General features: G+C 40.1%; 1 protein-coding gene across 12 annotated transcripts in view; it reads right to left on the bottom strand.

Annotated features, from left to right (window-relative positions):
* The window catches only part of SGMS2 (sphingomyelin synthase 2), a 116,723-nt gene that overhangs the window by 58,562 nt on the left and 32,969 nt on the right, over window positions 1-25,192 (bottom strand). For 6 of the 12 annotated variants that reach the window (XR_004483187.2, XR_004483188.2, XM_049708831.1 and 3 more), the window contains exon 2: window positions 21,125-21,299. The exons of 2 other annotated variants lie outside the window; for them this stretch is intronic. The gene's annotated coding sequence lies outside the window, so the exon portion shown is untranslated. Of the gene's footprint in view, window positions 1-20,991; window positions 21,013-21,124; window positions 21,300-25,192 lie in introns of those variants that run through there. 4 more of the 12 variants (XM_049708834.1, XM_033427791.2, XM_049708830.1 and 1 more) reach the window with 2 other exon arrangements.

Below are 25,192 nucleotides of genomic sequence, written 5' to 3'. Positions count from 1 at the left end.
TGCTTTCAAATGGTATGAGGCTATAAAAAGCCATACCTTCTCCAAAGCCATTAAGGTCACTATATTTGGCTTCCAGAACTTAAACTACTATGTTGTATTTAAATAAATTATTTCTTTCTCAAAAAGCACTTATTTGACCAACGCTTCCAACCTAGGCTTTGGTTTCTGCATATAACTCCAACATAAAGAATGGCACACGTGGGGAAGAGGCAGCAAAGGAGTAACTAAAAAGATTAAAATCCTGAGTCTAATAATGTCATTTTAACAATTTTAAGGAATACAAGTGACTGTTATATTGGGACTTGAAATAGATCTATAAAATATTTATCAATCAAATTTTAACTTATCTTAATAAATTAAGGAAAAGAAGAAACTCACAAAGTGTCCCTTTCTATAATTTTCACCAGAAAGTTTGCATATTTAAAAAATTTCATTTGAAGGAAATAAAGAAATCTGGTTTATACACCATAGTATTTAAATATTGTTTTGCAAAATGTTAGTGAATATCTGGATATTCAGAATAACTGTCAACAGACATGGTCTGCTAGGGAAAATGAGGCTGTTCAGAACTAAATCTCAATGTCTTTAGCAAGAGCAGTGATCCAGGAACCTTCAGCTGTGTCAAAGTGTTTTGAGGCATTTCTCTCTCAAAGCAGGGAGAACAGCTCACTCTAGAGTTTTATTTCCTTTTGTGACCAACTGCGCTGGTTCACAAAGTTGCAAAGTTTAATAAACAAATGTGTCTTTTGTTGCCTACTCTACGAAATGTCCCCTGTATGAAACTTGAGCACTCCACCACAAAGCGCAGGTGGCTGCTGGTATAATAAAGACCACAGAGTGAGTTGCACACCACTGGTTTCGTAGTGACCCTTAGCCAACTGCCTGTTTCTCTTAAGCAAAACTCTAGAACAGGATACACAGTTCTTATTTCGTATTTCTTTTAGGAATACCATAATATGAGGAATTTAGTTCCAATACACCCAAGCTGTCCCTCCAGGAGATAATTAGAAAAAGAGGGAAGAGAGTTTGGAAATAAAAGGGATAACAGTACAAGAGTCAGAGTTTTTACAAGGAAGCCTTGAAAGAGAAAGACAATATGGAAAAGTATAGACATCAGAGCTGCACTTAAATGGCTCCTAGTAAGACATGTTCCATAAAAGGGCCCTTACAGCTTGGGGAATCCAGAGGGGCACTGTAGGTGAGCATTAATCCTTGTCATCAAAACCAGGAGAGCCCAGAGGATTTGGCTAGGAAACCAAAAAACTGGTAGGGATTGGGGGCTGGCACTGTTACACAGCAACATAGGTTTGAAATTCTGGGGACCACCTTTACTGAAACATTTCTACCCAAGCAATAGTACACACAATCACAGTAAAATTAATTCAGCCTATGAAAAAGTCATATTCTATTTAGCAGAAATGGTTAGGTATTATATGTAAATAAATAAATATATAATTATAACATATAGATAGGTTCTATACAAATAACATGTAAAATCCTTTAAGTATGATGATTTATTTAATCAAGGCTTTCACGTGGGCCTTGACTCTCATCTTTATTTGCATATTAAGTCAGCTTTTCATTCTCACAATCTTTGCAGTAAGGGCAGGTGATTTCATGAACCCAAGCCCTGAAGTCCACCCTCAAAAGCCACTGGGAGGGCTTCCCTGGTGGCGCAGTGGTTGAGAGTCCGCCTGCCGATGCAGGGGACACAGGTTCGTGCCCCGGTCCGGGAAGATCCCATATGCTGCGGAGCGGCTGGGCCCATGAGCCATGGCCGCTGAGCCTGTGCGTCCGGAGCCTGTGCTCCGCAACGGGAGAGACCGCAACAGTGAGAGGCCCGCGTACCGCAAAAAAGAAAGCCACTGGGAGAACATGGAAAGAGACGAGAGGAACAGAGAATGATTTTTGCTGGTTTATCCATGCAGTGAGTGAAGATTGGTCAGGAAAGGAAACAGAAGTAAAGGATACAATTGCCAGAGTTCACTGCCTTACTTTCTACACCTCCTCTGACAAATCCTAAGAAAAGAATTTCTGTGACTAAATGTCTCCCAATTTCTAAAAACAAAAACTTCCTACAGAACTTCTCGTTGACAGATTAAATACGCAAGCTTCTACCCGATTGTAACCCATGGATGAGAACACTGGGAAGTTACCTTGAAACAAAGCCCATTAAAATGTAGTTTAAGCTGTAATCAGAAAGAAGCATACAAAATACGAGTTACTGGTAGGATCATAAATCGGTACAATTTTTTTGAAAATCCCTTTTTAAACACATGATGAGTTTTAAAAAATGCTTCTACTTCTTGACATATTATAATAACTATTACTAACAATTTATTTTGGGACAAGTTTTAAATACAGAAAAAACATTATCCAAAAATACATTCAGTGAAACATTAAAACAGTTTAAATGTCTAGAGTAGACATTTTGAAGGATCCATGAAATTCATTAAACTTACTATTTAAAAAACAGTACCATATTCTTATTTTCTTAAAATGTAAATGTATGACATTTTTAAAAACAAGTTAATAATAAATACACCAAAATAAAGGTAAGGTGTTAATGCTGGTCGTGAGATTTACCAATTATTTTTGTTTTATTTGGTACTTTCCTATTTTCTCCAAATTTTCTATGATAAAAGTATTCACCCATATATCTAGATACAACTGTATTCTCAAATAATTTATTAAAATTATGTTTAAGATTTTACTGATGAGGAAATTACAGTATGATTTCAGCAATGTACAGACGTATGTTACATATATATTTTTAAAAGTCTGAAGAAAATATACCGAATATTAATACTGCTTGATGAATTTATGGGTGATTTTAATTTTTTTCTTTATTCTGGATTGTATTTTCTAATTTTCCACATTAATCATTCTTATAATCAGGAAAATGCTAATGGCTATTTTAACTATAGAAGTATTGACAGAGTTAATTTTGGTTCATACAATTGCAAATATGTAAAAAATGCACGTACAGAACAGTCAGTGCACAAGTACACTGAAATATTAAGAATGGCTGTCCAAGTGGCAGGAGTATGAGATTTTTTTCCTTCCTACATTTGTGTAGAGGCCACATTTAAAAACATTTTCATTACCAATGTGTCATTTTATAGCTAAAAGTATTGGAAACCACATATAGTTGTTGCTGTTGTTTTCACAGAAATATGTATTTACTGAAATCTCTTTATTTCATGTCTTCACTCAGCCTCAATTAACTGCAATAAAAAGTATATGCTTAAGAATGTTGCGTTTTGGGGCTTCCCTGGTGGCGCAGTGGTTAAGAATCCGCCTGCCAATGCAGGGGACATGGGTTTGAGCCCTGGTCCGGGTTGGGAAGATCCCGCATGCCGCGGAGCAACTATGTCTGTGAGCCACAACTACTGAGCCTGCGCTCTAGAGCCCGCGAGCCACAACTACGGAGCCCGCGTGCCACAACTACTGAAGCCAGAGCACCTAGAGCCTGTGCTCCACAACAAAAGAAGCCACCACAATGAGAAGCCCGTGCACCGCAACGAAGAGTAGCCCCCACTAGTCGCCAACTAGAGAAAGCCCGCGCACAGCAACAAAGACCCAAGACAGCCAAAATAAATAAATAAATTTATTAAAAATATATATATATAGTGCTATGAAGAAAAATAAATCAGGAGGGTTATTCAAAGTTAGATCACCAGGCTTATGAGGCAACACTCAATTTAAAATTTTTAAATGAATACTCGTTATCAGAAAAAAAAAATCAGTACACCATCAAGTCAAAAGATCATCAAGAACATCTATGGTCCAACCTGCTAAGACCCAATTACAATAAATAGCTTCTAGAAACCTGCACAAATATAACTTTTTAAAAATTATTTATTTGGCTGCTCCTGGTCTTAGTTGCAGCATGCTGGACCTTTTAGTTGCAGCATGTGAACTCTTAGTTGTGACATGTGGGATCTAGTTTCCTGACCAGGGATCTAACCCAGGCCCCCTGCATTGGGAGCATGAAGTCTAGCCACTGGACCACCAGGGAAGTCCCACAAATACAACTTTTTAAAACTAAAAAGGAATTCCACCGAAAATGCTCTCATACTCAGTTGTGGATTTTTGCTTTTGAGTCCTTTCCATTTCTAATAGATTGAAATAATGTATGCATGTTTACAGTATTCTAATTCCATTCTGTTTTTTATTTTTTGCGGTACGTGGGCCTCTCACCGCTGTGGCCTCTCCCGTTGCGGAGCACAGGCTCCGGACGCACAGGCTCAGCGGCCATGGCTCACGGGCCCAGCCGCTCCGCGGCATGTGGGATCTTCCCAGACCGGGGCACGAACCCGTGTCCCCTGCATCGGCAGGTGGACTCTCAACCACTGAGCCACCAGGGAAGCCCTCTATTCTGTTTTTTTAGAAGTCATAATGGACTTTTAAAAAAATTGATCACCCCAGGGCATCTTCTAAGAAATGTTTAACCCACATGAGGATTTAAGAAAAGGTTAAAGATGCAATGTTATTATATAAACACAGGAAGAATAAAAAGAAAGATATTATGTGGGGACAGAAGAGCTGAAGCTATCAAATATCTAATAAGGATTCAGAACTCAATTTGACTTTCGATGCAGAAATTTTATTTTATCTTAAATAGGTAGGATAGAAACTACAGATACAGAAAACTTAAAAAGCTGTTTAATGAAACAGAGCGACCAAACTCAAGATAAGCAATACTCAAAGGTTAAATACATAGCAAATGTTGCGACACTGCTGAAAGCCTGGAAGGTGAGGCAAATGAATGGCGGGCCAACCAGGAGAACTATTTCTGGCCTTGCATTCTGTGTGGAATTCGGCTCTAAGTGCTCAGGAAGGTAAGCTGAAGAGAAGGCTGGCTCCTATCCTCAAGAGGTTTTTGATTAAGTAACTCCCACCCTCCCCCTTCCACCCAGAAGTCACTTAAAAAGACCAATGAGCAATAAAAACAACTTTTACAAATTAGAGAAGAGCCTGAAATAGCATTTGAAGTTTAGTAAAACCAGGTACCTGATAGAAGTAAAAGTAAAAAGAAAATTCAAATAATGAACATAAAAGGGGAGGGTGGGGAGGGAAACATATATATATGTCTTAGAAACTTTAGAAGTCTAGGGTATATAGATGAAAACTGAAAACAAAAATTTTAAAAACTAGAATAGCTTTTTTTTTTTTTTTTTTTTAACATCTTTATTGGGGTATAATTGCTTTACAATGGTGTGTTAGTTTCTGCTTTATAACAAAGTGAATCAGTCATACATAAACATATGTTCCCATATGTCTTCCCTGTTGCGTCTCCCTCCCTCCCACCCTCCCTATCCCACCCCTCCAGGCTGTCACAAAGCACCGAGCCAATATCCCTGTGCCATGCGGCTGCTTCCCACTAGCTATCTACCTTACTGCCTTTGTTAGTGTGTATATGCCCATGACTCTCTCTCACCCTGTCACAGCTCACCCTTCCCCCTCCCCATAACCTCAAGTCCGTTCTCTAAGAGGTCTGCGTCTTTATTCCTGCTTTACCCCTAGGTTCTTCATGACATTTTTTTCTTAAATTCCATATATATGTGTTAGCATACGGTATTTGTTTTTTTCTTTCTGACTTACTTCACTCTGTATGACAGACTCTAGGTCTATCCACCTCATCACAAATAGCTCAATTTCGTTTCTTTTTATGGCTGAGTAATATTCCATTGTATATATGTGCCACATCTTCTTTATCCATTCATCCGATGACGGGCACTTAGGTTGTTTCCATCTCTGGGCTATTGTAAATAGAGCTGCAATGAACATTTTGGTACATGACTCTTTTTGAATTTTGGTTTTCTCAGGGTATATGCCCAGTAGTGGGATTGCTGGGTCATATGGTAGTTCTATTTGTAGTTTTTTAAGGAACCTCCATACTGTTCTCCACAGTGGCTGAACCAATTCACATTCCCACCAGCAGTGCAAGAGTGTTCCCTTTTCTCCACACCCTCTCCAGCATTTATTGTTTCTAGATTTTTTGATGATGGCCATTCTGACTGGTGTGAGATGATATCTCATTGTAGTTTTGATTTGCATTTCTCTAATGATTAATGATGTTGAGCATTCTTTCATGTGTTTGTTGGCAGTCTGTATATCTTCTTTGGAGAAATGTCTATTTAGGTCTTCTGCCCATTTTTGGATTGGGTTGTTTGTTTTCTTGTTATTGAGCTGCATGAGCTGCTTGTAAATTTTGGAGATTAATCCTTTGTCGGTTGCTTCATTTGCAAATATTTTCTCCCATTCTGAGGGTTGTCTTTTGGTCTTGTTTATGGTTTCCTTTGCTGTGCAAAAGCTTTGAAGTTTCATTAGGTCCCATTTGTTTATTTTTGTTTTTATTTCCATTTCTCTAGGAGGTGGGTCAGAAAGGATCTTGCTTTGATTTATGTCATAGAGTGTTCTGCCTATGTTTTCCTCTAAGAGTTTGATAGTTTCTGGCCTTACATTTAGGTCTTTAATCCATTTTGAGCTTATTTTTGTGTATGGTGTTAGGGAGTGATCTAATCTCATACTTTTACATGTACCTGTCCAGTTTTCCCAGCACCACTTATTGAAGAGGCTGTCCTTTCTCCATTGTACATTACTGCCACCTTTATCAAAGATAAGGTGTCCATATGTGCATGGGTTTATCTCTGGGCTTTCTATCCTGTTCCATTGATCTATCTTTCTGTTTTTGTGCCAGTACCATACCGTCTTGATGACTGTAGCTTTGTAGTATAGTCTGAAGTCAGGGAGCCTGATTCCTCCAGTTCCTTCTTTCGTTCTCAAGATTGCTTTGGCTAGAATAGCTTTTTTTTTTTAAAACAGCTTTTTAAAATGCCAAGTTCCACTAATCAGTAATGAATAGAAAATCATTCTATTAGGTTTAGCACTGGTCTATCCTTGGGAGTAAACTATGGTCAGACTGTTTTCTACAGAGTGAAGCAGGTTTAGAAAAACACAGTATGATTAAAAGCACTGTCTCTAAACCTCAACCTCATGCCAAGAGGTAGTCGGGAAACGCTATAAACTGAATGCTCAATTAGTATCAGGAAGCTAAAAGGTGTAATTCCATATTTAATCTTATTTCCATTAAATGTAATTTTCATTGATGACTCTATATAAATAAAAGTATTTGACTATAAATACTCACTTGAAATTGTTTTTGAAAAAAAATGTTATCAAAAACCTATATTTAAAATAAATTGAAACAAAGTAACAGCCTAGAAGTTTTTCACTTTCTGGTTTTTTGTTTTTATTTTTTTCTTCTGTAGCTTAATCCGCAACAATAAAGTTATCAGAAGATTGCGAGCCCGTTTCCAAGGCTTGTACTGAACAAGACGAAAAATGACATTCTGGTTAATATGTTTATATACTTTAGAGGTACTTCTTCAGAACGTCAAAAAGGATGATGGGTTGATGGGGGCTATCTTTAAAGGAAATGAAGGAATTCCATTGGGGGGGGTTATTTGTAGGGTAAATAAAACCTTAGTTATCATCTGGGCTTCAAACTCCCTCCTCTGCTGCCCTGCCAGTCACCCCAGGTCCTGTCCATTTTAATCTTCCATCTATCCACCTAACTCTGCTCTCTCTAGCTTAGTTCAGCTCACAAACACCCTTCCTTACAGAGGGCGTGAATTAGTCCAAACATATCAATAGCTATAACAAATTTTTAATGGATTAAATCCATCCACCAAAAAGATACCTTAAAAATTTTTTTTAATAAAAAGAAAGCTGATGTAGTACTAGGAGTATCGGGTACTACTAGTATTTTGGACTACTGAATACAAAGTGAAAGTATTAAGAAGAAGTGGATAATAGAGAACAGGTCACTAAGAAGACCTGAAGTTATGAATCTTGCACAAGGAGAAACTGAAGTGCCACAGTCACTGTGGGAAAAGGACTGAGCAAGTACTTAATGCAGCACTCCCTCCCTCTCTGGTTTTGTTCCCAGTCCATTTCCTGCTTTACTGGCTTCCTTAAAGCCCTTAGATGGCTCCCTATGGCCAAAAGTCAATTGCTTATTTTGACTTAAAAAACAACAAAAAACAAACAAAAACAAAACACCTTATAATAGAACATTTCAAATGTTGTATTGAAAGTAGAGAGAATAGTACAGCAAACCTCATCAGCTACAATGATCATCATGGGAAATCTATTTTACCTATCCCCTACCCTGGGTATTTTGGGAAACAATCCCAAACATCATTTCACTTGTAAATATTTCAGTATGCCTCTTCAAGGCTCTCTTTAAAAAAACAAAAACAGGAGCAAAAACAACAGAACACTAACGCCGTTATAGGTAAACAAAATAAACTTTCTTTCCTTAATGACAAATATCTGGTCAGATCACCTTTCCCCAATTATCTTTTTTCCCCAGACTGCTTCTCAGATGCTGGTGTGTCCTTCTGACGGGTGACACTGCTTACAAGGACCTTCATAATCTGGCCTCTGCCCCCCTTTTCAGGCTCAGTTTGTGAGTCGTTTTTTTTTTTTTCCTTTCCCTAAATCCTGTGTTTCCAGACATAATTGCTTAACTTCTGTTCCCTTCACATGCAATATCTCCTCTTACCAGGCCTTTCCAAATAATTTTTCAGCAGCCCGAACCTCCTCTCGCCCCTACCCTCCTGCTTGCTCACCTGCCTCTCATGCTTCAGGTTCCAGCTTAGATGTCACTTCCTCCAAACAACCTTTCTTGCTACAACTCCTGGACTCAGAAAAGAATTGTCAAACACAGCACTCACTGCCCAGAGAGGTTACAAAACCTAGTGTCCCCGTTGAAAGACAAATGCCAATTTATAACTTCCAGCTTGTTAGACAGAAACCAACCTTCCCCTCTGGGGTGCTTTGTGTCTGACATTTTCATGGTACGGTCACCATTTGTTACTTTGCCTTTTGACTATATATTCATGCACAATTATTATACAAAACCTCTTATAAATGGTGTTCTAGAGAGGCAAATCAGACATCAGTGCAAAGATCTCAGTAATAAGAAAATCCACAGAATTACTTAAACATTATATTTAATAATCATGAAGCTTTCAAATGTGAATTTGATATTTGGCAAATATCTGGGTGTGGTAGCGACAGGGACAAAAGAGCTAGTGGCAAAAGAAGACGCTAACTCTAAAAAAAGCTCAGAATCCTATTGTTACGGGAGCAGATAATTGCTTCATTTTATTCTAAAAGTGGCACCAACTCTAAAAACAAAAATGCACTCATCAAGGACATTAGTGTACTTCAACAGATAACTGGCTAAATAAACAGGCTTTCTCTGCATAGATTTTCACCAAAGTGCAATCAGAAACCTATATTTGAAGATCAACTGTCAGAAAGTCTTCTTGGAAATGTTGGTTGACCACTTTGGTAGCTTTCCTTATCTACAAAAATAAGGCCATGCCTAATAACTAGGTAGACAAGAAGATTTCTCTGGGGCTTTAACAAATCTAATTCACATTGTGAAGTCAATTGATTATTGTATTTTTGGTGATTCCACCAAAGACGGTTAAAGAAAGCAAACAAAAATCTCATTTCTCACAGAAAGAAAAGAAGTAGAGTAAGGTACCTTACTGATAAAGAGTGTACTAACCATCAGAGGGTCTAGGTATTTCCTCTTAGTGCTCAGAACACCACGAGATTGGTCCTGTGGGTGAGAAATCGATTCTCTCAAAGGTTTAAAATGTTTTGGCATTTTAATTAGTTTGATGCAGGTAATTTATGGGTAACAGGTCCACATGAGTTTATTAAAACAATGAACAACAAAAGTTCACTCAATAACCATGGCCCCTAAAACATGCCCTTGCTAATACCAGAAAAAAAATAAATACAGGTCAACCGTGTATGGTAACATCTTAGAATCCTAAGATCTGGGTTCTAACCCTGACTCTACTACTTGATGAGAATTAAAGCAATCCCCTTGGTCCTCAGTTTCTTCTGCCTTACCTGTCTCACATTCTCAAATAGGGGACTCTGTTAAATGATTGGCCATTGGCACATTACAATTTTAAAATTGTTAGCTTATGTCTTTATTTCTCAATGTCAGAAGTCATCCTGTCAGAACAGACCACATGAAAAGGGAAATAAATTCATGGAAGAATCACCCATTAGGTTCCATCCACTATTTGGGCATCTGTATGGAGTAAGAAGACTTTTGTGGGGGGCCTGATGCAGAACCCCTTTCCTACCATGATTGAAGCCAATTAAATAAAATTTTAACAAAGAGCTTCTGACCTCAGGTTAATTAAATAGAGAAGAAATAAGACATTAAAACTGAAGAAAATAATTTCATAAGGTTGAAGTGAAAGGTCCTATCCCATAGAATAAGAGGTGGTTAATTAGATGCAAGGTAAATAGAAAGTTATTGAGTCAGCTCAGGACCAACACCAAAGGGTATAAAAGAATCAAGTATTATTCTTTATTATACCAACTGACCACTATGTGGATGCAGATTCAAAATTAGGAAATAATACAAATTAGTATAAACTATATTTTAAAAGGCCTTTTATGAAATATTAAAAATTAAGAAGTAAAAATGTTCCAAGTAACTGGAAATTGTATATCTTGATTTGAAGAGTTAAACTACCTATTCTACTAGCATTAATGTTTAAAGGCAGACAATTTACAGAGTCCAATAAGACTAGATTTCTCTGGTAATTAGGATTAGCAATCCTAGATTGATTTTTTTTTCTGGGTAGCAGACTATTCCACTTTTAATATCACACATCTCTCTCTCACACACACACATACACACACACGCAGAGGAACAAATAACTTTAGAAAAGCAGCCGATCATGTGTTAGAACTTCATTAATTAAAATAACAAATTCCTACTGCAAACATTTTTGCAACAAGTAAAGTTAAGTGAACTCCATCAAAGTTCATTTGAATCATTTGAGGCATTATTTATGGCTTCTTGTGTTTCTGAAAATAAGTTATGTTGGTTCAGTAAGCTTTTATGAATAATGGTTAATACAGTTTTCCATCAAATAACATAAAGATTCCTGATGAAAGATTGAGAATCTAAATTAATGGGAGGTACAAACTATTACCTATAAAATAAGCTACAAGGATATACTGTACTACAGAGGGACTATAGCCAATGTTTTATAATAACTATAAATGTTGTATAACCTTTAAAAATTGTGAATCACTATATTGCACACTTGTAACTTATATAATATTACTGTATACCAATTATCTTCAATAATTAATTATTGAATAATTAATTAATTAATGGGAAAACTCTAGGTTCTTTATAAAACAAGTCAAACTTAAAAGCATTCCCTGGGAATTCCCTGGCGGTCCAGTGGTTAGGACTCCATGCTTCCAATGCAAGGGGCACGGATTCAATCCCTGGTTGGGGAACTAAGATCCCACATGCCGTGCGGAGTGGCCAAAAAAAAAAAAAAAGTATTTCCCCAAAATCAATATTCTACACTCAGAAAGTTATTCAAGGTATAAGACTCAATATAAAACAATGCTACCTTCAATGCTAAATTCAGTGAATGAAGCACTATACATTGTGGCTTTAGGGAAAGTGAGAAATTTTAGAGTTAAATGGATTTGTCTCTTACCTTTTATAGAAAGTTAAAAGTTACCCTTAAGTCATTTGGCTGCTAGTTCGATAATAAAGCAATCTGTATGGTTATTGAATAAAACGGTGTCAGGTACTAGTGCTACACCATGGACTACTATGTTGAGCTCTTGAGACAACCCTGAGAGGCACTTCTCTAATCCCCTTCTTTCACTTGACTTTACAGTGGATCCCTCCCTGGGATGCATCCCCACCTGATAGAACCAGACTCTACAAATTCAGGAGGAAAAACAGTTCGTAATCTCACAACTCTCTCAAGTCACCGCAGCACTGCTGTGCCACTCAGCCCAGCCCAACGTGCAGCAACGTATTCTCAATCCAATCTGCTAACGTTCTGCTTTCCCTTCAAAAAATAAATTTAAGGGAAGTGAGAACTCTGAAAAGATCAGACTGGGATTCAACGCCATGCCTTTCTCCCCTTACCTATGCTCCTCCCATGTCTTTAGTCTAGCCTACGGTTTGTAGTTTGCAGCCTACACAGGGTATCTCCTCTGCTGGGTTAGAAGGTGCAAGGACAGTCCACGTCTGATGTGTGTCAATGTGGCCACCAGCCAAGGGCCTGGCATTCAGAGGCACTAGAACGGCTGTGAATGAACGTGTCAGTTCACACACTGAAAGACTCCAGCTCTATCTCACCCTTTTCCAAAATACCACCAGCACCTTTCTTTTTCTAAAGGCGTCAATAATGGATCTGCATAATTATAATTTCCATATGGGATACAAGACCCCAAAATTTCACCCAATTTAAGAGTGCTTTACTTTGGGTGACTGCATGTTTAATTATAATACATCTTATATAAAGAGGGGGATAAAACATCAAATATAAAAAATAGTAAAGCAAAAACCCATACATAGTTTCAGAATATTACTGATACCCTGGAAGCCCCCAAGCAAATCTCCATGATTATATCCTCCTCCCCCTGCATAATCCTGATGTACTTTATCAATATATAAATAATTTTCAATGTATGCTGAAAACCCTTGGAGACGTTCTTAAAAGATGCTATAATTTCTATAATTGCAGTTCTCAAAATGATAAAAAGAATAGATAAACCCCTGAAAAGTTCTCACCTATTTTTGGGTTTTCCTTCATTCCTACACAGTTCTGCCCCCACCCCTTACTTAGGGAGATGCCTGGAGGATGGAGGACGTGATTACACTTCCCCAGAGCTTATGATACCAGGCATTGGAGCTTCCCCAACATCAACATGTTAATACGTACAACCACCTTACAGAGTAGGTACCATTATCACCTCCATGTGAGGCATGAGGAAGTGAAACCCAGAAATCCAGCAAGTGGTCAAAGGTGGGATCTGAACCCAGGCAATCTTAGCCACTCTGCTAGGTTTTCTGAAATCTTGGTCTACTTTAACAATCTGAAATGTGCTTTTTATTCCTCCCCCCACCCCAAGAGCAATGGATTTCCTTCCCCATGAGTCCTTCTGGGGAGAGATTTCACCTTTTTCTCCTCCATGTTTCCTTCCCACAGTTACCATGCAGATAACAGTCTGTGTTTGCCCTGAAAGATGACTTCCTTCCAGATATTAGCTGGCCCTACAATTTAACACACAGCTACTAGCTCTGGGTCATCTGATGCCTTCGGTGCCTGTGTGAATGTTTATCTAGCTTCCCCAGTGACTTACAAGAAGGGCATTTCCTGGAAATCTCGCAGATGGACATTTCACTGTGGTGACATGTTTAGAGTGTCTGAATCACTCCTGTTGCCTAGTAACCTGTTTGTGTTTGGCAGGAAGAAAGTGACTCAGGCACAGGTACAGTCAGATGCAGGACAGATATTTATTCGGTGCGAACTCCTCCCAGCACTAGACGGTGGGTTTCATGCTTAACCTTGACACTGTTCTTTTCCATGTCACTGGGAGCAGAGGCTCCTTCAATTCTTTTCAAGTCAGGGAATTCAAAGGCCACTACGCTGTGCACAGAATCTACAGATCTCTTGTAGCTGAAATACAGGCTACATTATTTTTTCTATTGAGTTCTGAAGAAGAGCTTTAACACAAAAAGCAATTACAGGATTCTTACATATAAAAGTGAATTGGAATTATAGGCTGTCATGGAAGTTACTTGCCATCCCTATAAGAATTAATTCTCTCATGAATTCATAGTTTATATATTCCTGAACAGTCCTGAGTCACTAATTCTGACCTCATAGTCAAAGAAGGAATTTTTTTCAGGCAACCAGAGGGTTGACTCATTTGGTGGGCCATATTTCAGGCCAGAAAAACTATTACACCTTTACATATACCTGTCTTTTTACCTGAAAGAACTGATACCATAGTACAAGTAGCTTCAGAATTGAAGGGGTTCACCCTCAAACACCACTGTGAATATAAATAAATGTCAGGGCTTCCCTAGTAGTGCAGTGGTTAAAAATCCGCCTGCCAATGCAGGGGACACAGGTTCCAGCCCTGGTCTGGGAAGATCCCACATGCCGCGGAGCAACTAAGCCCGTGTGCCACAACTACTGAGTCTACGCTCTAGAGCCCGTGAGCTACAACTACTGAAGCCTGTGCGCCTAGAGCCCGTGCTCCGCAACAAGAGAAGCTACCGCAATGAGAAGCCCGTGCACTGCAATGAAGAGTAGCCCCCACTCACCGCAACTAGAGAAAGCCCGCGCGCAGCAACAAAGACCCAACGCAGCCAAAAATAAGTAAATAAATAAATGTCACTGGCAGCCTAAGGTCACCTTGCTGAGCTTTGTCTTTAAACATAAAGTAGCACGCATGCCTAGGTCACTCCAGAAGCCAAAAATCTAGAGTAAAACACTCTGGGTTTGCATTGTATGTAATTTCTTCCACCAGTTATTACTAGTTCCCTAAGATTTTATGGATTTACCATTCTTACCAATCATTCCTATGCATTAAATATTCAAAGGGGGAAAGTGGTTTTAAAAAAGCCACACACATGCATACTAGATACTATGTTGCTTTTTTGTCTGGTCCTTTTCAGCCATGTGAGCTATGGACACAGAAAGTAAGATTGTAAGGATGTGCCTAAATGTTACCTCTAATCTTAGTGGGAAAGTCCTGAATTCTAAATTTATTTAATGCTAATGGACTGAAGGGGACAAATATAATTTAGAAAGTTTTCTTCTTCCCTTCATCAAATAATATTCATCCTAACACAGGGGTTTCAGTATGCCTGATATCTTTAAGTACTATTAAAAGTATAATGAATAATAGATGTTTTATTTTGTTCTTGACAAAGGGGTGTATAAGTTTACTTAGCAAAGATTTTCATCTTAAATATATGTTAAAACTTTATCTTCTCCAAAATATTTTCTTTTTGAAAGGTATTTTTAGGGAAAAATTTTTTTCCACGTCTAAAAATTTCTTGAAGTCCACCAGACAAATTCCATAACAGATTTAAGAAATGGGTACTCTCATCTACAAATGGATAACTGCAGGTTACAATTACTGCTGGCAAGCAACATGGGGGGGGGTGAATCGCTCTCCAAAGTATTGTTAAGTCCTTAACCATGTGTAAGCAGATTCTCCCAATTTGGGGTTCAGAGCTCATGAGTGGACCTGCTGCAGCCCTATGAGATGTTTAGGCTCATGCATATAACTGGGGGTATAGAGCTTCGTTCTTCAGATTCCCAAAATGCAGTTTAGACTTGGGAAACGAAACTGCCAGCAGAAAGCTTAGTATTTAAGCTCATGAAGTTATTGCTGACTACCTGCTTAATGCGAGTTTCAGTAACAAAAGAATGTTCGTTCCCATGCTATAACTGAAAAATTCGGATAATTAATGGGAGTAGAGCTTCATCTATGATACCACCACAGTTAATTGCATTTGTGTACTCCGAAAGCTAAATTGCTAATTTTTTTTTTTTTTTTTGGCTGTGTTGGGTCTTTGTTGCTGCGCATGGGCTTTCTCTAGTTGCGGCGAGCGGGGGCTACTCTTCGTTGCAGTGCGCAGGCTTCTCATTGAGGTGGCTCCTCTTGTTGTGGAGCACAGGCTCCAGGCACGCGGGCTTCAATGGTTGTGGCGCGCGGGCTCAGTAGTTTGGCTCATGGGTTCTAGAGCGCAGGCTCAATAGTTGTAGCGCGTGGGCTTAGCTGCTCCGCGGCATGTGGGATCTTCCTGGACCAGGGCTCGAACCCGTGTCCCCTGCATTGGCAGGCGGATTCTTAACCACTGCACCACCAGGGAAGTCCCTAAATTGCTAATTCTGCCTCATCTTTCAAAACCTTATTTAACCTTCATTTAGGTATTTGAATGTCTGCTATCTGAGTGCCTGTTAAGACCAAGTAAACCAGACAAACCTAGTCCCTGCCCTCACACAGCTTGTGTCTAGTTGGGGAAACAAATAACTACAACACGAGGAGATAAATGTTTGGATAGTAAAATTAAGATGCTACAGGGACACACATGCCCCTCAGTTCAGGAAAGTCAGGGAAGGCTTCCTGGAAGAAGGACTTTTCAATTCAGATCTGAAGGATGAAGAAAAGTCAGGCAAGGTGCGGGTGGGGTTATTTAAGGCAGAAGGAATAGCACGTGCAAAGGCCTTAAGGAGCAAAGCAGAATGTGGTTTGTGTGTATGGGAACAAAAGGAAAGTCAGCTTGGCTGAAATGCGGAAAGGTTGGCTTATGAAGAGGTTGGTAAGGCCTTGTTATGATACTTGGATTTTGCCTCCAGGATAATGGGATCAAGAAGCGTTTTGTGTTTTGGAAGGATCCCACATATGATTTCCGACACTTAGAAACTGAGAAGATGAACATTTCTTATTCTCAGCAGAAAATTACCAGATCATCCCTATACCCAAGGATAAATGTATAAGGTTCTTCGAAGAACCAATTTTCTGTAGCACCAGTGAGATGCTACCATGAGACCCAGGAAAGCAGAGTGGCTAAGAGCTCAGCCTATAGAGAAAGATGACCTAAATTCAAATTCTAGTCCTACCATGTTCTGGCCAGCCAATCACTTAACTTTGGGCAAATTGCTTAAACTCTTTCTGTCTCAAACTGGAGTTAATAATAGCTACCTCACAAAGTTAAATGAGGCTCTATATGTAAAACACTAACAACAATGGCTGCCACAATGTCATTCAATCTTAGTTATTATCAACAAAAATACACCCGTCAACCGTAAGCATGAAGAACCACTGCTCTGGACTACATGTAGTATTTTTAAACCATACAACCACTTCTCTTCAGAAGCCATCTAATTTCTTTTTTAAAAAGCAGCTTAGGGCTTCCCTGGTGGCGCAGTGGTTGAGAGTCCGCCTGCCAATGCAGGGGACACGGGTTTGTGCCCCGGTCTGGGAAGATCCCACATGCCACGGAGCGGCTGCGCCTATGAGCCATGGTCGCTGAGCCTGCGTGTTGGGAGCCTGTGCTCCGCAACGGGAGAGACCACAACAGTGAGAGGCCCACATACAGCAAAAAAAAAAGCAGCTTAAAGAAATAAATCTTTATGTTTAACACTTTTATCAGTTTTCCATTTGAAAAATTTAAAACGGGATGCTAATATAATACAATTATGCAAAATAAGCTTTATTTCAATCTTTAGACCTTATGTCCTATTTGGACAAAGATCTGCTATGCTAAGTGATGTTTCCAGAACTATTGGTTTGCAGTTAAGCTTTAAAATCAGAGCATACTTAGAAATCAGACTGTCTAGCTAAAATTCTGTGGCTATGAATCCAGAAGAATATGAATAAATTCCTTTACCTAATAATCAAATTATAGAAAATTAAAGCAAGAAGTTTTTGGTTTCTTTTTTGTGGTGCCTAAGTATAGACACTGGGAAGACTGAAGAACCAATTGTGGATTCACCACTCAACATAAAACTCTCCAATATGGGACTTCCCTGGTGGCACAGTGGTCAAGAATCTGCCTGCCAATGCAGGGGACATGGGTTCAATCCCTGGTCCGGGAAGATCTCATACGCCACAAAGCAACTAAGCCCGTGCGCCACGACTACTGAGCCTGAGCTCTAGAGCCCACGAGCCACAACTACTGAGCCCGCGCACTCTAGGGCCCACATGCCACAACTGCTGAGTCCACGTGCTGCAACTACTGAAGGCCGCATGCCTAGAGCCTGTGCTCCGCAACAAGAGAAGCCACTGCAATGAGAAGCCTGCGCACCGCAACGAAGAGTGGCTGCCGCTCACCACAACTAGAAAGCCTGCGCACAGCAACAAAGATCCAACGCAGCCAAAAATAAATAAATAAATTTATATATAAAAAAAAACCTCTCCAATATCCAGCCGCCGTCTTGTTGCCTCCACTTGTTAGATGTAAATCACAGTTAGAACTCTGAAGCACATTTTACAATAGAACACAGACTACAAGTCAAGATACAATGTCAAAGGTCAATTAATTGCATGCTAAAAATATGTGTCGCTCACCACTAATACCAATATAGACAGAGAGAATATTAAAGTCTTTGCAAGCTGACTGGGTCAGGGTCCCCAAGACCACTCCCGGTTTGATGATTTACTAGGAGGACTCATAGGACCCAGTATACAGTTGTACTCATGGCTATTTTTACAGCAGAGGGATACAAAGCAAATCAGCAAAGGAAAAAGGTACATGGGGTAAAGTCCAGAGGAGACCAGAGCAAGCTTCCAAGAGTCCCTTCCCAGTGGAATCACACAGGTGGTGCTTAATTTCCCCAAGAAGTTGTGACAACACCTGTGAAATATCGTCTCCCAGAGAAGCTCATTAGTGACTCTGTGTCTGGGGTTTTTATTAGGGCTGGTCACATAGGAACCTTCTGCTAGACATGTACCTAAATTCCACACTCCCGGAATGCAAGCAGGCATTCAACAGAAACCATACTGTTTGCACAAACAGTCCAGGCACAGTGAGCCATTCTTACCAGGAAATGGTGGGAACCCTCCTCAAATCTAAGTTACCAGGTACCACCAGTCAAGGGCCAACCTTGCAAGTGGGTGTTTCTAAGGAGCGCAGTCTCAGACCTGCTGTGTTAACTCATTTTTGTCCACTGTTCTATTTCAGTTAGCTACCATACAGGACCAAACTATAGGAGAAAGGTCTTACTCTTAGCAGGTCACCTAGGTACATCAAGATCCTAAGAAGCACTTTTACCCTGTATATTTTCAGGATTTAAAATGCAGCATTTTTAACGTGGACATTGTCTTAACTTACATAGTAGAAGAGCTAAGATGGCCTTCAGTGTCCTTTTTTTTTGCATAATAAAAAGAGCTGAATTCTAGTCCTGTTTACTTTTCTGGGCACTTTCTTCTTAAAAATGCCATTGAAAATTCTGAATGAATAGTATTCCTACACTGAAACTGTGAGAAACCATTTAACTTATCAGATTGGTGAAAAATCCCGACCCAAATGACAGCTAGTCTCACAAGTTTCTAGCAGGGAGTGAGAATAAGATAAATCCCCTCTGGGAGGCAATTTGACAAGACAGCTATGAAAATTATACACATCCTTTATGACTGGCAATTCTACTTTGCAAATTTATACACATATAATTGTGTACATGCAGAATAACCTACACACAAAGTTATTTATTGCGGCATTGTTTAAGAGCAAGGATTGGCTACAACCCAAATGTGCATCAATAGGTCACTATTTAAATTGTGGTACATCCATACAATGGACTACTCTGTGACTGTTGAGAGAAGAAAAAAAAAAGAATGAGGACGCTCTCTTTGTACTGATTTGTTAAACCCTCCTACATATATCAGGAGAAAAAAATACATTGTTCAAAAGTATAGTTTGCTATCTTTTACTTTATGAAGGGGGCAAATATGAATTCATATTTGTGCACAGAGATACTCTGGAAGGCTGCAATAGGCACTGATAGCTGAGGCTGGGACGGGGTGGTGGAGGCAGAATTTGGGCAGAAATCTGCGAACCTGAAAAACATGAAGTAAAATGCTATCCTTGAAAAGTAATCCTTCTTTTCTAAGCCTAGGTCACATCACCCTGGCACCTGTTTTTTGTTTATTGTTTTAATAAGCTTCTCTATTTTGCAGTGATTAAACTAGAGCATTAAGATTGCTTTATCTTATTTTCCGAATCAGGTTCCAACTCTCTCCTTTTCATCTGTGCCTGTCTGCCATCTAGAAGGAGCTTTTCCCAGGACACCTGAGAGTGAGTCAAGTTATCTGCGCCTCCCTTCTCCCATCTGTTTGCTGAGGATATTTGGGGGCTTTTCTTATTTATTTATTTATGGCTGGGTTGGGTCTCTGTTGCTGCGCACGGGCTTTTCTCTAGTTGCAGCGGGCGGGGGCTACTCTTTGTTGCGGTGCGCAGGCTTCTCATTGCGGTGGCTTCTCTTGTTGCGGAGCACGGGCTCTAGGCGCGCGGGCTTCAGTAGTTGTGGCTCACAGGCTTAGGTGCTCTGCGGTATGTGGGATCTTCCCAGACCAGGGCTCAAACCCGGGTCCTCTGCATTGGCAGGCAGATTCTCAACCACTGTGCCACCAGGGAAGCCCTATTTAGGGGCTTTTTAAAAGCTCCATGAAAGCAGGAATTTTGCTTTGTTCACTGCCTCATTCGCAACACTGAAATGAGCGCCTGGCCCACAGAAATTGTTCAGTAAGTATCTGTTGAATACATGAATTCTTTTCTTTACCCAGCTTCCATGGGACAGACACTATCAGACAAAGGGAGAGATATCACTGCGGTCAAATATTCAGAAATAGTTGTCATTCCTAGTATTGGCCCATATGGGCATTCTAATCCTAGCAACATTCTTAGAATTATTTTGAATTTTACAGAAGACAAACAAATACGCCTATGGAATGCTGTGCTGAACAGTGACTCTTAAATATTCCTAAAAATTTATTTTTAATTAACTTGGGATTACATGGCCCTGGGGTCCATCTTTGGGCTGAAGACTTTTTAGGCAAACACCACACTAACTAGTAATTGATGAAGAAGAATGGCTATCATTAAGAGCCAACTGAGCCCCGCTCCTAAGGTGCCCTAGCTATAGAGAAGGAAAAGAAAATCTTGTGCATTAAAAATGCAACTCCTATTTATATTTTCAAGAGTAAAATTATCCTAGGAACTAAATTCAAATTAGTTTAGACAGTGAGTTGAGTTGCACAATGTCAATCATGAACGCGAAAACTTCCTTCCTCCTCAGTGGGCAGAGAATGGGTATAACTACCACATTTCTTTGACCTTAGTTTAAAAAGTGCAGAAACAGAATAACTTTGCTAGTAATCATTTCAGTAATGTTGTTGAACAGGTGCATAGCTGACCAATGTTTCTTTGAAGATTTTTAGTGCCACTAATTTTTCTTAATGCACAGCTGAGGCAGTTACTGAGTGCTGTATTTTGGCAGTCACGCAAAGAGGTTAGGAAGTTTTGGTGTCACCTCTATTTCTCTTGCTGTCATTTAAGACAACAATCCAACAAGTAAGGAAACATCCACTCACCTGAAACAGCTTGAAATCTAAGACTCTCTTGAGGATAAAATAGAAATTCTCAGAGTTAAGGCATTTTCAAAATGTCTTAACTAGAAAAGAGAAGATAGCCGAGAAGTTGCAGGACAAGTGGTAGGTAATCAACCTTCAGCGGACGCAAATCACACTTATGATATAGCACCAGGAAGCACCCAACCTACTGTTTGCAGATGGTAGCACAGCAAATCCCACCGTGGTCCCTGGTCCTCGAAGCAGTGAACACATTCAGTCTTGTAGCAGATCCTTTCTGCGAAGAGTGGGAGGGGCAGAGGATGATAGCTCTAAAAGGCAGAGAAAGTGAGAGGTTAAATAAGAATGATGCTTTGTTATGTTTTGCTGGTTTTCTGGGGGTGAGGGTGAAACGATGAGTTCTATGATACTGCCCTCCCTGCAGGAGTCATGGGAGAACACTGGCTCTAACAGGTACCAGAATTTCAGGGGGAGAAAAGCAACTTGGCCATGCATTCCACCAACATTAATTTAATACCTGACAGACCTGTTCAGAGGTGGAGCGAGGAAGATAGATGGATTCCCATCATGATGCTCACAAGCAGATAAAAGAAGCCTGTGATAAATGCCACTGAGAGGAGTCAGTCAGAATCAGAGCGAGGCTGGCGTGGCTGATTTAGAGCAAGTGGTTAGGGAGTGAGGGGATGCTATTTGAGTTAAGACTTAATAATAATGGGGGCTGGGATATGGAAGAAGAGCACTGCAGGTCAAAGAAGCAGCTGGTTCAAAGGCCCTGAGGCAGGAATGAGCCAGGCAGGTTGAGAGAATGGAAAGGCAATGGAGCATTGAACCTCAGGAATAGAGAAGTGCAGCGGAGACCAGAGGCCAGAGGCCAGGTCACCGAGGACTTTGCAGAGCAGGTGAGGAACTGCCAATACACAGGCAAACTCAGTGTCACCGAAACCCAGGCTGCTGTGCGGTGCATAATCTGTCATGTTCAAACAAAATGGTGGAGGATTCCCTTCGAAATACACACAACTGCTGTGATATTTTAATGGGTTTTTAAATAGACTTTATTTTTTAGAGGAGTTTTAGATTCACGGTGAAATTGAGCAGGAAGTGCAGAGATTTCCCATACTTCCCCACACATGCATAGCCTCCTCCATCATCAACGTCCCCCATGGAGTGGGTGGTACATATGTTACCATCAATGAACCTACGTGGACTCATCATAATCACCCAGAGTCCACAGTTTACAGCAACGTTCACCCTTGCTGGCATACGTTCTATGGGTTTGGACATGGGTATAATGACATGTATCTACTATTAAAGTATCAGAGTAGTTTCGCTGCCCTAAAAATCCACTATGCTCCACCTAGTCAACTCTCCCTCCTCTCTTTCAACGGATTTTAAGTAGCTGAAATTTGACTGGGGGGTGGAAGTAAAATGTATACCATTTTCCAGAAGTTTACAATTCATAGAACCACCATATGAATATCCTAAGAGTATAGACTGAGATACACACACAGACACACACACAAAGACACACACACACGATATTTGGTAGTTGACGTATATATACCTTTTAAATGCTTAACAGATTTCATTAAAATGTATGTTTAACAATTACAGGGCATATACATACATATCCACAACCAGAAACTGATTTTCAACTGAGATCCCACTTTCACCAAAAATACTCAACTGTTGGAAGAGACTCAAGAACGAATGTTCTTGAAATGAAAGCCCTAGTCCACACAAAAACTTGTGCACAAATGTTCATTCTGCATTATTCATAACAGCCAAAAATGGAAACAATCCAAACGTCCATCAGCTGATGAATGGATGAACAAAATGTGGTGTATCTATATCATAAAATATTATTTGGCAATAAAAAGGAATGAAGGAGTGATATATGCTAGAACATGGATGAACCTTGACAACATTAAATAGAAGAAGCCAGTTACAAAAGATCACATGTTGCATGATTCCATTTATTTGAAGTGTGCAGAAGAGGCAAGTCCGTACCTCTGAGAGAAGTAGGTATGGAGAAAGTAGATGAGCATTGCCAAGGGCTGGAGGCAGAAGAGAATTGGTAGTGAATATCAATGTGTATGGGGTTTCTAGTGGCGCAGTGGTGGCGCAGTGGGCTTCCCTGGTGGCGCAGTGGTTAAGAATCCACCTGCCAATGCAGGGGACACGGGTTCGAGCCCTGGTCCGGGAAGATCCCACATGCTGTGGAGCAGCTAAGCCCACACACCACAATTACTGAGCCCGTGCTCTAGAGCCCACGAGCCACAACTACTGAGCCCGTGAGCCACAGCAACTGAAGCCCACACACCTAGAGCCCGTGCTCCACAACAAGATAAGCCACCACAATGAGAAGCCCAGGCACCGCAAAGAAGAGTAGCCCCCGCTCACCGCAACTAGAGAAAGCCCACGTGCAGCAACAAAGACCCAACGCAGCCAAAACTAAGTATATTTTTTTAAAAAGTGTGTATGGGGTTTCTTTTGGGGATGATATAAATGTTCTAAAATTAGTGTGATGGTGCACAACTCTGTGAATACACTAAAAATCACTGAATTGTACTCTTTAAAAGAGTGAATTTTATGGTATGAATTACATCTCAATGAAGTTGTTATAAAAATTAAAGAACAAGGGAATTCCCTGGCAGTCCAGTGGTTAGGACTTGGTGCTTTCATTGCCGGAGCCCAGGTTCGATTGTTAGCTGGGGAACTAACATCCTGCCAGCCGCTCGGCGTGGCCAAAAATTAAAATTAAAATTAAAAAATGTAAGTATATCTGAAATGCCGGGTAGAGATGAATAGACTTCAACTGGTCAACAATGCTACATTCCAATAAGGCCCATAATAGGAAGCAACTTAGTTTACATTGCAGACACCATACAATACTCTCAGTGGGCCATGTTCACTCCTTTGAAAAGACCGCCCCACCCTCAGAGAATGTCTTTCTCATTTCACTTGGGACCTCGTTCCAGCTATGACCTCTCTCGACTTCACCCACCACTGCCACTAACCTGACCCTACTTCCAGCCACCAGTGTTTCCCCTGGATTGCCTTAATCTTCTCCCGCTCCGGATTTTCCACAGGAAAATCTGATCTTTCTAAAAATTTACTCTCACTTGAAACCCTTCAGAGGTTCCCCATATTTAAGCTATTTCTGGAACACTGAGGTACTATTAGAAGAAATTAATGCATATTCATATTCAATCAGGTAGTACATGTGCCTCTTAATAGTAAAGGTGCCTAAAAATATGGCCTCAAAGTATCCCCAAACCATGCCTGTCCCTGCCTGTAGGGACACTGGTTGCACTGTTAACACCCACCAATAATCTCATGGGCTAATCTTTGTATCTGCCAACTTGAGCTACTCTATCAAAAGGATCAATTCAATTGCCTATTTATAAGGTCAAGAGTCAAGTTAGCTTAGATAAATACCTGATAAGGTAAGATACCTGATAAGGTAAGAACTGGGCTAAGAAAGAGATGTCTCAAGAAGACACACATCCCGAAGGTCCAATGCTTTTCATGTACCTACACACAGCGGTATGTAGAAACAAGCCCAGAGTGTCAAGTTGGGAGAAGCTGAAACTTAAAGTAGCTCATAAAACAGGGCAACAGTTTATTTCTTAGGTAGCAGGGGTAAGTCAAATTAAAGAAGAGCAGATAGTGGTTCCTGGGCCATAACTTAAGTCTGTGGACATTTATAATTGTTTCTGTCATGGTATTAATGATACTGATAACATCATCAGCTTATAGTTTTTTTCATCTAGTCAAACTCAAAATGTGTGCTCTTGTTGAAAAGGAGATGGGTAAAGGGGGTGGATGTTAGACTGCAAATTCATGCTCACTACTCCAAACACTCTGTACACATCCTGAAGTAGTTAAGAGAAGACCCATTTAAAAGAGTGTCATGGAAGTTCATTTATTTTAATTTGAAGTATATATACCATGCATCACTTCAGAAAGGAATAAAGTAAATGATACAGCTAAGAAGTAAAATACTCCTGTAAAAGGAGTAACATAGGATCAGAAAGCCAGGTAAATAGAGACCAGGGGTTCTTTTTTTTTTGGTGGTACGCGGGCCTCTCACTGTTGTGGCCTCTCCCGTTGCAGAGCACAGGCTCCGGACACGCAGGCTCAGCGGCCATGTCTCATGGGCCTAGCCGCTCTGTGGCATGTGGGATCTTCCCGGACCAGGGCA

Source organism: Orcinus orca, chromosome 4 (assembly GCF_937001465.1).
Source record: "Orcinus orca chromosome 4, mOrcOrc1.1, whole genome shotgun sequence".
NCBI lineage: Eukaryota > Metazoa > Chordata > Mammalia > Artiodactyla > Delphinidae > Orcinus > Orcinus orca.
The sequence above is the reverse complement of the archived record's forward strand: the minus strand, read 5'-3'. Positions and strand labels throughout refer to the sequence as shown.